The 17,693-nt window shown below is 35.0% G+C and overlaps 1 long non-coding RNA gene across 1 annotated transcript; it reads right to left on the bottom strand.

Moving 5' to 3' along the window:
- Positions 1 to 7,825: 7,825 nt before the first annotated feature.
- LOC139431888 (uncharacterized) lies at positions 7,826 to 9,047 on the bottom strand. The gene is made up of 2 exons (XR_011641923.1): positions 8,945 to 9,047; positions 7,826 to 8,616 (listed from the first exon to the last, which is right to left on the bottom strand). It is a non-coding gene; the product is annotated as an uncharacterized lncRNA (long non-coding RNA).
- Positions 9,048 to 17,693: the final 8,646 nt, after the last annotated feature.

The following is a 17,693-nucleotide window of genomic DNA, read 5'->3' as shown; positions in this document are numbered from 1 at the left end:
ATTTCCATCAGTAAGCCAAATTATGGCATCCTGGTCTTCCTGGCAATCCCATACACAAAAAAAAGAAATATATAAAAAAAAAGCAAAATAAAGTAATAACAAATCAAAATTAAATTCAACCTGAAACAATTATCGTGGCCGATAAGTAAAAAATGAAAAAAATAGGTAGAACGACGCGCTAGTCATTAAGCAATTTAAGACGCAGAGACTCTTTAAAAGTGCGAAACGATGGTTGAGCAAAAAGCAGACTGTACTTATTCAAAATACATGCCGCGTTATAACTAAAAGACCTCTTGAACAATTGGGTACGGTGACGAGGAATATCAATGAGGTCCTTACGCCGTACAAGGTGGTACCTTACTTGACACAACTTTATAAAGAAAACAACCAAAATGTAACTGACGATGACTTGACATACTCAGCCACTTCAACTCCCCCAGCTTATACGATACTCTCTGACGTCGGCGTATACCAAATATAAAACGAATACAAGAATTCTGAACTACCTGAATACGTCGCGCATCATCGGTCAACAGGCAGTGGCCGTAAATTGTGTCACAGTATGTAAAATTGGATAAAATTACAGACTCGCAAAGATTCTTTTTAATATCGGCGTTCAAGACTTGCCTATGAGCAAACAGCATTTTCAATTTTGCGTAAGCACGCCTGATCAGTTTATTTTTCTATTTTTTTTTTATATTTTATTTTTCTTAATTTGATTATTAATATTTTTTTATATAAATTCCTGTTTCGTATTATTTCAATTTCAACACAAGGGCTACGATCCTCCCTCCTTTTACTCATTAACTTCTTAAACCGTTCGGCCAAGTACGTAACTTGCCTGGTGGCAGCATCTCAAAAATCTTCTATAATTTTTTCTCTTTTTCTGTAAGTACACGCTACCGTACTTCTTTCATTTTCCGTCCGCATAACGTTGGTGGCGGTGTTCCTTTTACCCCGTCCACGTTACATTGGCGGCAGCACCCATTACATTGGAGGCGGCGGTCCCTTTCCGCCGCCTACATTACATTGGTGGCGGTGGTGTTCTTCCCCGTCTTCATTACAGCAGGAGGAACAATCAATGTTGTAAACTACGTTAGACTTGACCTGTGTAGAAGTTGGGTCTTTCAAGTTAGAGAAGAAGTTATTAATTTTTAGGTGTGCTACTGCTAAGTAATCAGAGCGGAAATTCCCTAAACAAGGCTAACTCGACTAACTCAGGAGTAAGGTCCTTAATGTAAGTTATTTACATACAATACTTCAGCATAACCAAACACAGTACATAACTTATTTTAAAAAATTACAAACTAAATCTACATATATTTTGAAAAACATGTAAATCTAAACGATTATCTTTATCGAAGGGATCGAAGGGATGAATCGAATCCTAACCATTTAACGACCACTTTATTCTTTATTCTCTTTCACACTTTTTTAACAAGATATACATCAGGTGGGAGGAAAGAATAACATAAGTTGGGAAGAAGAGAGGGAAGACTAGCAGATATAAAAGAATTAGCCAGGAACCGGAGGGAGTGGAAGAGGTGGATGGAGGAATAGGAAAAAGATTTATGCGACGCCATTAGGCATAAGGATCAGGAGAAGAAGAAGAACGTCAAATTCATGAAAACTCCTTTAATAGGTTGTCCATTCATATCTTCTAATAAATAAGAAATTGAATTCCCGTCTTTCTAATTTGGAAATTTTGGGTGTCCCTGAGGCGGCAAGCGAGAACGTAACGACGATTGTTGAAACTATCGGCAGCGCTATTGGCCTACCACTGTCGGCCCCGGATGTTGACGTTGCACACCGCGTGAAGAGCTCGATTGCCCCGGCGGCGGATGGCGTTCGTCGTCCTCGCAACATCGTTGTTCGTTTTTTATCCCGCCAAACACGCAATAAATTTTTGGCCGCCTCTAAAGCCGCAAAGAAACAATCGCCCACCACGCCTGGTTTCGTCGTTCCTGGAGTCTCTGAACGGATCTTCGTCAATGAACATCTCTCTCCTGAAAATAAGAGACTGCTGAAACTTACTAGGGACGCGGCCCGTTCTAAAGGCTTTAAATACAATTGGGTGTCACAGGGGTCAATCTTCGTTCGGCGCAACGATAAGTCTAAGGCTGTTCCAATTAAATCCCTATCTGATCTTGAAAGACTCGACGGAAACTAATGGAACTAAGTGTTTATTACCAGAATGTACGCGGCTTAAGATCCAAGACCAACACACTCTTCTTGAAGACTAGTGACTCTGAATTCGACCTTGTTTGTCTCACTGAAACTTATTTGAATAGCTCAGCTTCATGGTGAATTATTTGGCGCTCAATACACCGTTTTCCGTCGGGACCGTGAGTCTACACTGTCAAGCAAAAAAGATGGTGGCGGCGTTTTGATCGCTATAAGATCAACAATCGACTGTTTTAGACTTGCTGAAAGTACGTCCGCTGAAGATCTGTGGCTTTCTGTGCAGTGCGGTGGTACTCGGTTGCTGCTTTGTTGTGTTTATCTCCCACCCGCGGACTTTGACTCGCTTGACGCATTTCTGGTAACTTTGCATCGCGTTTGCGACCACTACCCTGACCATAAGATTTTGATTTTTGGTGATTTTAATCTACCTCATATTTCATGGTATTCGTCGCAATCGCTTGGTTTATTGCCATCGAGTGCCAATGATGCTCGTTCACGATTGTTTTTAACTTCGTTTTCTTATTGTAATTTTGAGCAGTTCAACGGCGTACGTAATGCTAACGACAGAACCTTGGACCTTATTCTTAGTAACTCCTATAACATCTCTGATTTTTCTCAAAGCCTTGATCCACTTTTGCACGCGGACACCCATCATCCTGCTTTAACTTTTTCAATTAAATTTAATTTATTGCATTCCCTCCGCGAAAACCGCTCGCGTAAATATCTTTTTCAGAAGGCTAACTATACAGGTATCCGTACATCACTCGCGTCTGTAGACTGGGGTGCGGCTATTAGTCACTTACCAGTTGACGAGGCGCTTGAAGTGTTTTATTCAGTTGTTCGCGGAGCAGTTGCTGAATTTATTCCTCACAAAATTACTTTTAAATGCAGATTTCCTAATTGGTATTCCCTGCCAACGATCAAGGCCATTAAGGAAAAATTAAAATTTCACAAAAAATGGAAGACTACAGGTAATCGCCTTCACTATGAAACCTTTCGTCTGCTCCGTACTCGGTCTAAAACTTTAATTGCAGCTGATTATAAGCTATACTTAGAGGCTACACAGACTAGCTTGTCCGATAATCCTAACAGTCTGTGGTCTTTTATTAAATCGAGGAAAAAAGGCAGCATGAGTATTCCCAGTAAGATGTCGTATTGTGATCGGGTGGTTGAGGGTGGGGAGGAAATTTGCAAACTGTTTGTTGACTATTTTAGTTCTGTCTTTGTTGATGGAACTTTAGTTGATATCCGCGACTGCTCTTCTTCGGAAATCGCACCTTGGTTCTCACGTGATGATATTCTACAGGCGTTGTCACTTGTAAATCCTAGAGCGGGTGCGGGTCCGGACGGCCTACCAGGCGTGCTTTTTCGTGAGTGTGCATCAGTGCTTGCTGAACCACTTTTTTACATTTTCAATACTTCTCTGCGAACGGCTATTTTCCCATCCGAATGGAAAAAAGCTCTAATACTGCCCATCCATAAGGCTGGCGACCGAAATTTAGTCGTCAACTACAGACCTATTTCTATTCTGTCAATTGCCTCTAAGATCTTTGAACGTCTAGTTTACGATCTGCTTTTCTTTAAGGTCAAATCTTACATAATCCCGGAGCAACACGGCTTTTTTCGTGGCAGGTCAGTGGAGTCTAACCTAATCACATTTTCTAATTTTTTACTGAATGCTCTAGACAAAAATTACCAGGTAGATGCTGTATATACAGACTACAGTAAGGCCTTTGACAGAATAGATCACGGAATTCTTTTTAAGAAACACTTTAATTATGACAACCCTGTTGGTTTGATTTATTGGTTATCTTCTTACATCTCTAGCAGATCACAAGCTGTTACCATTAATGGCTATCGCTCTTCCTTCAAAGAGATAACTTCCGGTGTGGCGCAAGGCAGTCATTTGGGACCGTTGTTGTTTCTGCTATATATCAATGACATTCATGCGTGTTTTCATTACTCCAAGTTTCTGCTATACGCTGACGATAGCAAAATATTTACCACGATTTGTTCACCTGACGACTGCGAAAAATTGCAGGAGGACTTTGTCCGATTACAGGCTTATTGTGTAAGCAACAATCTTTTCATCAATCACGATAAATGCACGAAAATTACATTTACATGCAAACGCTATCCCATTGTTTTCGATTATTCCCTCGGCCCTAATACTCTTATACCATCTGATTGTGTTCGAGATCTTGGGGTTCTCTTTGATTCTAAACTTGTGTTTTCAGCTCATATCGATTTTATTGTTAATAAGGCCTCTCGCATGTCCGGATTTATTTGTCGTGTCTCCCGTCCTTTTACTAACTTATCCTGTATTCGTTCTCTTTACTTCGCCTTCGTTCCTTCTATCCTTAACTACGCATCTTCTGTTTGGAACCCTCAATACCATATATACATTGATCGACTAGAACAAGTTCAAAAACGTTTTCTTCGGTACCTATCGCGAAAATTCTACTTACCATACTGTGATTACGCACAGCGATGCTTAATATTTGGAGTCCCTCTACTCTCTTCCAGGCGCATTAGTAACGATTTAATGCTGCTTTATAAAGTGAGTAACGGCACTGTTGACTGCTCCGCAATTCTATCTCAGTTACAGTTTAGGATTTCTGTTCGACCATCCCGTGATGCGGTTTCTAACTCCGTGGTCCCTCGTCTCATGTTTTCTTATAACAATTTTTGTTCTGATTTAGACTTGTTTGCTACTCCCCGGTCTACATTTAGGTAATTGGTTAATGATCTCCCATGTGCATCTCGTGCGCCTTTTGACTTGCGACGTTAATTCTGTTTTTGATTGATTTTTTTTTTTTCAATATTTTTGATTATTAGTTTTGTTTAAGTTTCACTTTTTTGTTAAATTTTATTTCTGTTGGTATTTTTTTTTTTGTTAACCTTTTGTTACTTATTGCTAAATTCTTGTTTTTAGTTTATAATATTGTATATTTTTAGTGGATGCTTCGCTGGGCTTGTCCCGTTTGCATCCCAAATAAAAAATAAAATAAAATAAAATAAAAAATTCGTAATTTGTATTAAGTAACAGAGCTCCAATCAAAGTTACTGGTGAATAAACTGTTTTTTTATGAGACCTTTTTATTTGATTAAAACTCTTTAAATAAAGGGCTCTCATTAAAGAAGAGATCTGTTTAATACCTATAAATTGATATACGCGATTCGCTAATTTCAGCCATGTATGAGCCCGGAAAAAGGGTGGAGTGCTGCCGTCGTAAAGATACAAACAAAAAAAATTATGTGTTCAAGAAATACATTTATTATTATTTTCATTTATATGTTCGTATTGAATTAGTATTGTGCCAATGTGGCAAGGGCGAAAATTACAATAAATAAGCGTAACACTACATCGATAAGTTTTGTTAAAAATAATGTTTACACCTTTCCTCAACTACTTTCAGTGATATCAAATAAAATCAAGTTTCGGATAATCACCACTTCAACTTGATAGCAATATGATGAATAAAATTTTATTAAATGCGAATTTCGTTAACTCTGACGATATTAACAGAAACAAGTACTAAACATTATTAAAAATTAATGGTGTATTTTAAATAGAATGCTACTAACTATGTATTTTCTTTTAATACAATAAAAATTCTTGTGTTATAGCACAGTATATATAACAGACAGTACACTCACTCAGTGGCGGCACGTTTGATGTGGCGAATTGATTTTCAATTACCTCGAAGCCATTATGCTGGCATAAAACACAACAGGTCCGCATTAAAAACATTTAAAACGTCGAAAATATTAAATTAAAAAAGTTATTCGCAATTAAATTTCTAAACTGATAAAAACATTAGTTATTGAGTTATATACTATATAACTAATAACGTCATTATTTATAATGTTTGATATTTTATTTTAATTTTTACACTTATCGTTACGGCTCTGCACAAAAACAAACCTCACAGACACACTATCGATTAGCAAGATTTAAACCAGCGTAATGAGGGCTGCGCATGTCTTCCCGCCAAACCGACTGCCTGTTATATATACTGTGGTTATAGTATTCATAATTAGTTTAACTTTACCTTCTATAAACATATTATAGAACATTGCGGCTCCGTTATTTCGATAAGGTTTTATTCTGCGTGAGTAAAGCTCTATAAGGAAATATACCCTTCAATACCCTAAAAGCTTTCTAATGATGATGTGCCTAGTAAAAGATAATTTACCGTCTATAACAAGATTTAAATTAATATAATTTCTGCAACACCAACTTATTTTGGCTATCAACATTTATAAATACTGGTCGCTCCGTAGCACATTTACGCTACGATTTACAAAGCGATGAAAACCAGATAACATTTTCTTTTAAACTTAACTTATCTTACTGCAATATCTGATTTTGTTTTTATTTTCATTGTTTTGAATGATCGTTCAAATAAGCAGAGTTGAAATCAAAAAAATGCAACTGTTGAGGGTTTTCGTTGTCACCTTTCGGCAATTAAACAACGTTTATATAAATAACAGGAAATATTCACATCTTAAATTATTATTTATTATTAATCAAGTAAACGTTAAATCAATACAAAATGGATTTTAAAAGTGAATGGTGGATTACAACACAACAAAGAGATTTATAGAAATTAAAAAATAATTTCAGGCACACTAAAACTAGATTAAATTTGCTTTAAAATCAATTGTGTCTCATTGCAATATCTCAATCGGTGCTTGAGATACGATTTTTTAAATTTCTTCCTTTGCGGATATAACAGAATTGTCTTGTATTGGTATTGTATATAATAAGTACGGAGTGTCCCATCGGTTGTGGTATTGGTTTTTTTTATGCCTAAATTTCAAGAGAGAATCCCCAAATTCGATATGTACTAAGCCACCCTACTTGGCCAGGTGGTGATCATGTTAAATAAATTTTTTATTACACGCTTTCCGAATAATTTGCAATAATGTTTAAAAGACGAAATTTATGGTTTTATTTTTTAACGATTCTTATACGATAATATATACGATAATAACTTATTCTTATTGTATCGTGAAAAAGATGGCGTGCTGTTGAAGCGTGTTTGGTCGTCGCTCCCATTCAAAGTGTTATTTTATACAATTACTGCAAGTGAACTTAGCCGAAATTGTGTAAACTTTTATCGGGAAGTGAATAATATCGTCTTGTTCGCGATCAGTATTTCGAAAGTCTTGAGGTGATAACTTTTACTTTTAGTTTATTTTCGTGATCTCGCCATTTCTTGGAGTCCGATAAAAACTAGTTTTCGGGTATACATCACATACAGCTTCGTGGTCAATGTCCCAAACATTGAGGTCTTATCACAGAGTATACAGAGGCCGGACTCCGGCTAATAAAAGTGGCACTCCTATCTATCCTTGTTTAACTGATGAAAACTTCGTATGGTACTTTCTCTCTCACATAAACTGAATCGATGTAGATGGCGGTAGTGTAGTGGATCGATAAATACGAGCGGGAATTTGAATGCTCGTTTGAATATAAATCTCATTACTCTTTAAAATTTTTTTTAATAACAAGTTCCAAAATATCAAAAATTTTCATCTCAAAACTTGAACAAGTTGTAAGATGAAAACAGTGATTTTTTAAACTTGTTATTAAAAAAAAACTAATAAAATATTATTAAATAAAAATGCAAACTTCAGAAGAACAAATCTATGTATATTTATAGACAAATATTTACATTTAATCGTTTTCATGGGGGCGTTTTTGTACAATGGTAAAGCATTTGCTTCAAGGCTAGAGGAAAACCCATGAAAAATTCTAACATACCATAAGTCAAATAAATTTCTAGACAAATTTAGGAATACAAATTGCAGTTGCAAACAACAGATTTAAGACAGTCAGAATAAAAAAATTCTACAAAGCGACTAAAATTAAAAGTATTACAGCGAAAACGAGCAGTAGACAGAATTAATGACAAAATGTTGTTTTACTTATAAAGTAATTATTGTTTTCAAATTAAGAATTTATATAAACTTTAATATTTCTTTTTATTTGTTTCTGTTCGTATCAATTAGAACAATATTTCAGCGACCAGAATAAATTATAACATAGCGACCAAGACGAGAATTAAAACAAAGCGAAAAGGAACAATATTTCAGTGAGTAGAATAAAGTAACAGAGCGAGCAAGACAAGAATTAAAACAAAACAGAAAGGAACAAAATTAAGTCTTGAATATCATTTGTAGTTAATACTTCTTCAGGCAGACACATTCTGGTATGTTTAACATATCTCTCAGTGGTTCTAATGTGGTTTTATTTTCATAATTCTTTTTAAGTCTCCGGATCTGTTTCTCTTTCTTCTTTAAAATTCGTCGCAGTGATTTTTCTTTGATTGTTGCACTAGACTGGCTCTTCTTAAATACTGACTCTGTTGTTGGATTTGTAGCGGAGGAAGGTATGGCAGCGTCTTTTGTTATATTTAACTCCTATAAATATACAAAGTGTTATTTTATACACAAATCCGGTTGTTTTTGTTGATAATTTTACAGTGATCATGATTTTATTTACTTAAATATATTTTTTTTTGATTTGTTGCACTTTTGTTGCATCATCAATAAACATGTATTATGATTATTATTAAATGCCCACCTACATTACAAAGTAAAAAAACCTTCTTCAGTAAAAAGTGATAATATATTAAAAAATAACAATAACCAGCACAGAAATTAATTAATATTTATTTCTGACAGCTGTCAGCATAATATGGTATCCTATCAATGTTACTGATAAAGTGAAAATAAAAGTAAAACTTACTATGACAGAATCCGTTAAATTATCTTGCTCCAGTTCAGGCTGTCTAAGCGATTCACTCGTTACAACGTGTTGTAGTGTATCCAAATTCAACGATACCACAGTGTGCTTCCTGAATAAAGAAAATGTCATTAGAACTGTAAATTTAATTCTAGAAGTAAATGGAAGCAATTAGAAGTAAGAAATTAGAATTTACATTCATGATCACTCTTAGAGGCTTTGCATCTCTTTTTAAGGTCAAGGGGGTCTTATTCAACATAAAGCTTTCCATTGTAAAATGATTGTTGCAAATTCTCATTCGTCTAGAATATGTGTTTTCTGCTGGTATACCAAGACACTCATTCCATGATCGCTGTCTAAAATATCAAAGTAGATTTTCATTTAGTACAAAAAATTTATCTAACTTAAATTTATAAACTTACTTATTGATATTTAATGGAAAAGAAAATAATTTAACCACTTCCTCTACCGAACGTCCGCAAATGTAGCAATTCCTATCCATTACAACTAAATTCTACTATAAAACTCGACTAGGCCTTAAAAACTAACTAATTCTAAGATAACGAACTATGGTAATAAACTAATGAAAACTAAGGTATACAAACAAATAATCTACTGAACAAATCTATGTAATAATCAAACGATAAACAGGCAAAACTACACAATAATTAAACAAGACACAGATAAAAGATTGATGAAGTAGATACAAATTTTTAAATGGCTGAATAAGCAAGTCACGCAAGTTCTCATAGAACTGGACCAACTGGACGTAGCTCTGGGATTTACATATTTACGACTTGAAATACATGGCGCCATCTATTGGTTTCTTTAAATACTACTGTAACGTGACCATTGCGCCATCTACATCGATTCAGTTTATGTGAGAGAGAAAGTATCATAGGAAGTTTTCATTAGTTGAACAAGGATAGATAGGAGTGCCAATTTATTAGCCGGAGTCCGGCCTCTGTATACTCTGTGGGTCTTATATATAATCTAGAGTGCGTATGCTATTGTCCCCACCACGCCTAAAATGAAGCCAGAAAGGTCGCCATGTTAGATGTACCAACTTAGCGGGAAATTCGGAAGTCTGATATATATGCAAGAATTTACATTATTATAAACTGGAAAGACAGAAAATAACCAAAACAAAACATTAATTTTTTATTGATAAATAATTATTAATTATATGATATTTTAAAAGAACTTAATAATTTTTAGCCATAACCCTTATAATTAAGTAACATAAACTAAGAAGAAAATATTTAAAGCTATTCTGATCGCGTTAACCTTTGCTTATAAATAATAGTTAGTTTATTTAAAAAAAACTGAACAGTCCTTAATAATATCAATTGAAGACCTCGGTGCAAGAAGGGAGTAGCTCCATTTATCAAGACAAGGAGTTGTCCCCTTCTTACACCGAGGTCTTTAATTGTTAATTCCAAGTCAAGTAACCAAAAACATTTTATGGACTGTTGTAAATAATCGTCCAACCTACCAAATTATAAAAAACATATGTGAAACGAAAAGAATTTGAAAACTTTCAATAAAAATCAAATTTTAATAAAAATAACAATATGTTTATGAGAATTGTGAGGTTATAATTGTAGGTACAATAGAGACTTGAACCTATAGCTAAATTCAGGTCGGTACATCCAACATATCTGACTTTCTGATTACCCCCACCACCACCACATACGCTCTCTAGATTATATATAAGACCTCAATGGTCCCAAAGCATCAATCCAGCCACAGAACAGATATATAGAAGAAGCGCCAACTACATGTTAAAATCAGAGCAACACATTTTACCCCCACTTTTGCATGGCACAACTAGGCGCGAAATTTGAACTGGTCAACTCTATTATTATTTTTTTTATTTAAAAAAATCAGAAATAAAACACAAATTTAAAAGTGAACTGCTTTTTTATTGATAGTAAGAGCAAATATAACAAAAATATACGTATTTTCAATAAAAATAATAATTTTAACAAGCTTTTAAAGTTGCATACAAACTATTTTTTAGATTCAAATTTGTTTTAAAGACAAAAATATTTGAAAATGATTAAAAAAAGTTTACAATAAACATATGTTAATTTAAACATAAAAATTTACTCTTATACAGAAAACAATTTTATAAAATAAATTTTCATTTAAAAATTTTTTTAAATTCAAACTGTTGTAAAGGAAAATGTGTCTATGAACAATTCAAAAAAGTTTACAGTAAAAATGATAAACTAATTGTAACATAGAAGTTTGTTCTTATACAAAAAACAATTTTAAGAAGGTAAATTTTGTTAACGATGCTTATCAAACAAAATGATTACATAACAAATGATTAACGTAGAAACTTACTTTTATAAAGCGAGAGAAATTTACTCTTATCATACGATTAATAGAAGTTTACAAATAAATATGAAAAATTAATTTTTAACATAAACATCTGATATAAATTGCATTCACTTTGATCACAATTGATTTGTGTAAATAAGTTAACATTAAAAAATCAGAACTTAATAAATTGATATAAAAAATGCGAATGGTCTTCCACAAAGAATGAAATCATTCTCAAAATGAGAATGAAACCATTCTCAAACCACCCAAGGGGTTCCATTCTAGGCTCGTTTCTCTTTTCTTCATTTGAATTGGTGAGATCGCCGACAAAATAGAATTTTGAGAGCCCTAATAACCATTGTATAAAACTTAAACTTAATAAACATCCAACAAATAAAATAAATATCAACATATGATAAAAATAAATAGTATAAGAAATAAATAAAATATCATTCTAACAACAAACTTAATAAATTATTCTAAATAAAAAACTCCTCTTGAGTATATGGGACTTTTCCATGTTCAAACTTATTCCTTATTCCATGGTCCCAGGATCCATGGATCAGTTTCGATCCATGGGTAAATAATATGAAACAAAAACAATAAAAAATATCACTCTGATTAAATAAAAACTATGTCAATTTTGATTTTTTATGTCTTCTATTGTTAGATTCCTTAGTATTTCTATCGCGTAAATATTTGTAAATATTTAATTTAATACACTTATTAACAATAGCTAATTTAACATCATCGTGAACAGAACAAAAATAAAATGAATTAAGGAATTCAACATTAGAAGTTTTAAACATTTGTTTTATTGGATGCAAGTGACCATACTTATCTAGAAACTGATACAATCGTTCATGGATAGAATCTATCATCTTGATAAGCCGATCACTTGCATATTGCAAGTGTGGATCATTCGTGTTCTCCTTAAAAGAAGTAAACAAGTGATTTGGATTACTTTCCGAAGAAAATAGAGTCTCTCGACAAGATTGACAGTCGTGAATGTCCACTTTCTTCAAAAAATAACCCGCCACATAAGCTGTTGCTTGATTATTTTGTACAAGCTCGGAGTCGTACTCGATATCCAAATGAAAATCAGTTACGCGATCATCAGATGAAAAACCCTCTGGAGAATATAACAAAAAATCACGAAGGCTTCCTAAAGATTCACAGTAGTCATCTTCACAGTTTCTTCCCCTTGTTAAGGGTACTGAAAAGTTGTTGACTACGATCGTCTTTAGGGCAGCCACAAACTGGTGACACGTAGGATTTGTATTAAACCCACCATGCTGGCGTACTTGACAAAACAAGTTCTCCAGAGGATCCTGATTTAATGATCTCAATGAAAGAAATGAGACACCTTGACTGACTAAATTTTGCCAAAGGTAAATAATTGACCTGATGGTAACCTGGCACCCTTTGCAAATCGCACATAATTTGTGCAGTCCTTACCAATCTTATTGTCAATCATTTTCCATTGCTTAATTTCGGGAAAAATATCCGACCAAAATTTTAAATGAAGAGAGTCTTGGGCCAACGCCCTACGAAATTCTTTACCGTGTTTAGGATATCGAGACGACCCATTCAGTGAATCAAACAATTTATCTACGGCATCAACAAATTCCGCTGTGTCTAAAGCCTCAACAGGTAAGTCTCCAGTCACATGAAAGGTCTCGATAGACGCTGCAATTGTATGACTCAACTGAGCTGCAGCCACTTTCACCTTCATTTTTATGAAAGAATTATCAAAGTTAAAATATTCGGCTTTCAGTTTCGGCAACTGCTTGTAAGTTCTACGCTGCTGATCTAAATTAAATGCACCCCGAATATGTTCAAACTTTGCGTACTTTTTACCCCTATACTCGACATTATATCTCAAAAGTGCATTAGGTGTGTTTTTGAGTAAATGGGGAACATCAAAGATCGTACATACTTTCTGATCATTTACATCAAATACGTGAACGTTTTCTCCGCAAAGTGAATTTAAAGCAGCTACATTAGTAGGACCCTGAACTGTATGTGACAGTTACCACAACTTTCAAACCAATATGTTGCAATTCAACAATAATTTGAACTATTAACTTTTTTAGTGAAGTAGCTGCAATGGTATTTTGTACAAAATAATAAGCAACTACTTGTTTGTAATTTTTTTGTATTCCCCTGACCATGAAAACCAGAGCATGGTTTGCCATTTTATTGCTACTATCAAGTGTACCCAAATCTTCGAATCCTGAGATCCTTTCCTCATGAGCTTCATAGTGTAAACCACTTTTCAGCTGTACTTCATCAAAGATTAAGGTACACATTCGATCAACATTTGCCATTACCATAACCTGAGACTTTAAATATTCCAAAACGTTATCATTTAAACCGGATTTAAATGGAATATGGGACTACACGCCTTTCAAAGTTCTTATTGAAGGTAACTCAAAATGAACTTGAAGGTAACGATACAACCGGGGGCTCCTTTTATAGATTGACAAAGCAAATGCTTTATCATCCAAAGTCCATCGTTTACCCGAAGGTGTTCTACTTGAATTCCGTAACTGAGAATTAATAAATTCCTTCGTCACAGCATTCAAAGTACTTTCGATAGACTCAAATCGGCCCTCGTTATACAGAGTGATTCACATAAGAACCGACACAGAGCAGGGACATGTACAGGACAATAAATTAAAATGATTTAACGTAACTTACCTCTATACTAAGTGAGGTACTGAGGAGTTATAGGCCTTCAAAGTTGGCTCTTAAATTTTTAAAAAGTTCAATATCTTCGTAATACATTAAGCTAGAAAAACCAAATTTGGTATACGTTATGAGTGTACCAAGGGTATTAATTGGTAGCAAATTGAACTCAATTGAAGCATTTCAAAGGGTTCATTAAAGGTGATGGTACCCTAAATTTTGACAGATTTTTTTAATCTTTTGGCGGATTTAATACATTACTACTTCATTTCATGTGGAATTTAATTCTAAAACTTTTCTTACTCTTATTATTTTTTAAATAACTTTGTCGTTTTCATAGAAAACTTAAATAGCGATGAATATTATCATGCAACTTTGAAACACTTGTTGCCTCCACATCCTCTAAAAGATAAGAAAAATCTAAGTTATCATGACAAACCGATTCAGATTCAACGCCAATATCAGGAACAGAAATGGTAGGTAAACTGGTTTGTACCACAGGTACTTCAGAGGTACTACAGGTATTCGAAACGGGATCTCTGGGAAAAGGTTTTGGGAAAGAATTATATTTTAAAGAGATTTTTTCGGGGTTGTTGTAATCCGAGTCGGAGAAATGGTCCTGACATACATAAAGGTTTAGGGATTAAACGGATTTATTTAAGATACATAAAGATTTCCAGGATTCACACACTACAGGATCTCTAGGGAATCTATGACATTTGGGGTTGTTTGGGTTATTAGAAAAATAGGCGTTTTGGCAAGAAGGGTATTTACAGGACCAGTAATCTAGATAAGGATGATGCGGCGAAATTAGACATGGCAATACAAGAAAATTACAATGCAACAATCGAAAAATTAATAAGAAATTAATTAAAAGAGCTTACCTTAAAATTAATATCACATAACCTCACAACAACGGTTATTTCATCACGATTGTGTTACTGGCGCGTCTGTGTCACGTGTGGCGCGTTTGGGACAAACCATGCAGAAGTGGGGGTAAATTGCCAGTAAACGGCGCGAAAACGTATGATACTTGAAAATTGCGGCGTTGTCAAACCTAAATGTGGGAGAATTGGCATTTGCGCATGCATGGCATGAATGTGACGTAGGCGTTGCCGACTTTTAGATACTACCTTCACCCCCCTGAATCCAGCGCTTCTTAATTCGTTGGCGGACGAGTTTAGAAGAACAATGGATAAATTTGACAATTAATTATCCAAAGCTAGCCCTGGGCAACAGTCTACTACGTCACCAGCAACTGTGATTGATGTTATTAAAGAAGAATTTAAAGCCTTTCAGCATGAAATACTCTGGAAAATCGACGTGTTTTCTAAACTTTTAGAGGAGCAATCTAGAACATTGGACGATCTTGAAAATTATGTGGAAAATCACGGAGAAATTGTGTGAAGGAAACAGCTGTGAGTTTGGAGCAAAGTATACTCTCGTTATTTTCTAGTCTAAAAATTCCAAATTATACTCCAAATATATCAGCAATTTATCGATACCATCGTCTTGGTCGTTTTAATAAAAACTCACGTTACCACAGGCCTATAATTATTAAATTCAGTTCATATAGAGATAGAAATCTAATATGGACTCATAAAAAAGTCTGAAAGGGTCAAAAGTTGTCATCTCCGAATCTTTATCGGTTAGGAGATTGGCGATTTTTAAGGAGGCACGGAAGATATATGGGGCTAAAATGGTATCGACGACAGACGGACGTATTAGAGCAAGGATCTCGATGGGAATATCCACACCGCTTTATATGAAGGAGATCTCGCTTCTCTACTAGTAGCACACCCACACCCTGCATCACCACCTTCCCAACCGTCACAAAATACAAGAGCTCAAAAACAAAGCACATTATATCATTCAGGAGCGTAACTAAGTACCTTTAAATAGTTTTCTTGTCTTATATTAAGTACATTCGTACAAGTTTAGTTTAAGCATTTTACTTTTCTAGTTTTTCCTTGAGTATACAATTTTAATTCTTTTTGTAGTCCATTACTTGAATTTATATATATACTTTAATTATTTTTATTTTTTATTCTTGTTACATGAGCGAAACTTCAAGGTTCGGCCATGTCAATGTCAGATCACTGTTGGCGCATTTTGATGATTTGAGTGGGATCGTGATCAAGAATGGGTACGATTTATTTGTAATGTAATAAGCGAAACATGGCTTTCGAAACATATTCCGAATGCAGCTATCGAAATACCCGGTTATACCATTGTGAGACGAGACAGGGCCACTCGTGGGGGAAGTGTGGCATTATACATAGCGCAGCACCTAAGGTATGTCAATGTGAGTGACGCTGGTTTTGTTGATGATGACGTTGAGCAGCTCTGGGTTTTTGTGTCAATCATGTCTAGAACTATTGCTTTCGTGTGCGTGTTTAGGTCTCCAAGCTCAAATGTGTCTGCCTTCCTTGACAAGCGGAAGGCTGTGTCATATGCAGGGTGTCTCTGACTTTCTGTATTGTATAGGGGATATAAATATAAATATGTTGGATTTTGATGGACTCTTAGACGAATTGTCTCTTGATCGGGTAATTAATCTGCCCACTAGAACCACCACTTCGGTTTCTCTGATTGATTGTTTAATTACGAACGATTCAGAGAGTTGCACAAACCAGATGAACAGGCCTCTAGATATTTCAGACCATAACCTAATCCATTGTGATATAGTCTTTTCAGGCTTAAAGTCCGCTGCGACGGCCGGATTGTGCAGGAATATATCTGGCATGGATGACTTCGACTTAAGGCGTTATCTCGCTTGTTTACCTCTTCACAACATCTATCATATGAATGATATTAATCAAAAAGTAAACTTCTTAAACTCTCATCTGTTGTTACTGTTGAATCTACATGCACCGGTGCGTCCTCTTAGGACTACTAAGCCTTTTACTCCATGGATAACGCCCAATATTAGGTTCATGATGAAGCTCAGAGAACAGACTCTGGGTAAATTTAGGAGAAAAAAACTAGCCCCTCATTTCGATTACTACAAATCTTTGAGAAATTTAGTTACATCGGCAATACGTTGTGAGAAAAAAGCTTATTTCAATAGCACATTTAAAAATATGGACGGGCAGAGTAGTTGGAGGCTGTTAAATAGGTTGAACATCGGGAAAAAGTCCAAGCCAATTATTCCTGCACACCTGCATGATATGAATGAAATTAATGATCATTTCTTAAAATCTGTCGGCCATACTGGTGTAGATACTGCTTTACTTACATTTTATAATACAAATACTCTTTTTTCTGAATCCCATGACCGGTTTTCTTTTAAAACAGTTGATACCCCTACAATAATAAGCGCATTAAACGGAATCAAATCGACAGCTGCTAGAGCCGATGAAGTAAATATCATAGTTATTAGAAAATGCCTTCCGGACTTATTGCCATACATTGTCCACATCGTGAACTCCTGCCTTGAGTAATCAGTATTTCCCGATGCCTGGAAGTGTGCTGTCATAATGCCCTTACCAAAAAAAGTGAGTCCTTGTAATTTCGAGGATCTCGTCCTATCAGTATTCTTCCGGTTCTTTCCAAAGTCTTGGAAAAGTGTAGGGAGGTTCAGCTGCGTACATATATGGATGAGCACAACGTGCTACCTCCGTTCCAATCCGCTTTTCGACCTAGTTATAGTTGTGCCACTACCTTATTAATTAAACGTCACTGATGATCTCTTCATGGCTCGCGATGATGGTCAGAGTGGAGTGGTTGT

The sequence above is a fragment of the Onthophagus taurus genome, chromosome 11, assembly GCF_036711975.1.
Source record: "Onthophagus taurus isolate NC chromosome 11, IU_Otau_3.0, whole genome shotgun sequence".
In the NCBI taxonomy this organism is placed as follows: Eukaryota; Metazoa; Arthropoda; class Insecta; order Coleoptera; family Scarabaeidae; genus Onthophagus; species Onthophagus taurus.
The sequence above is the reverse complement of the archived record's forward strand: the minus strand, read 5'-3'. Positions and strand labels throughout refer to the sequence as shown.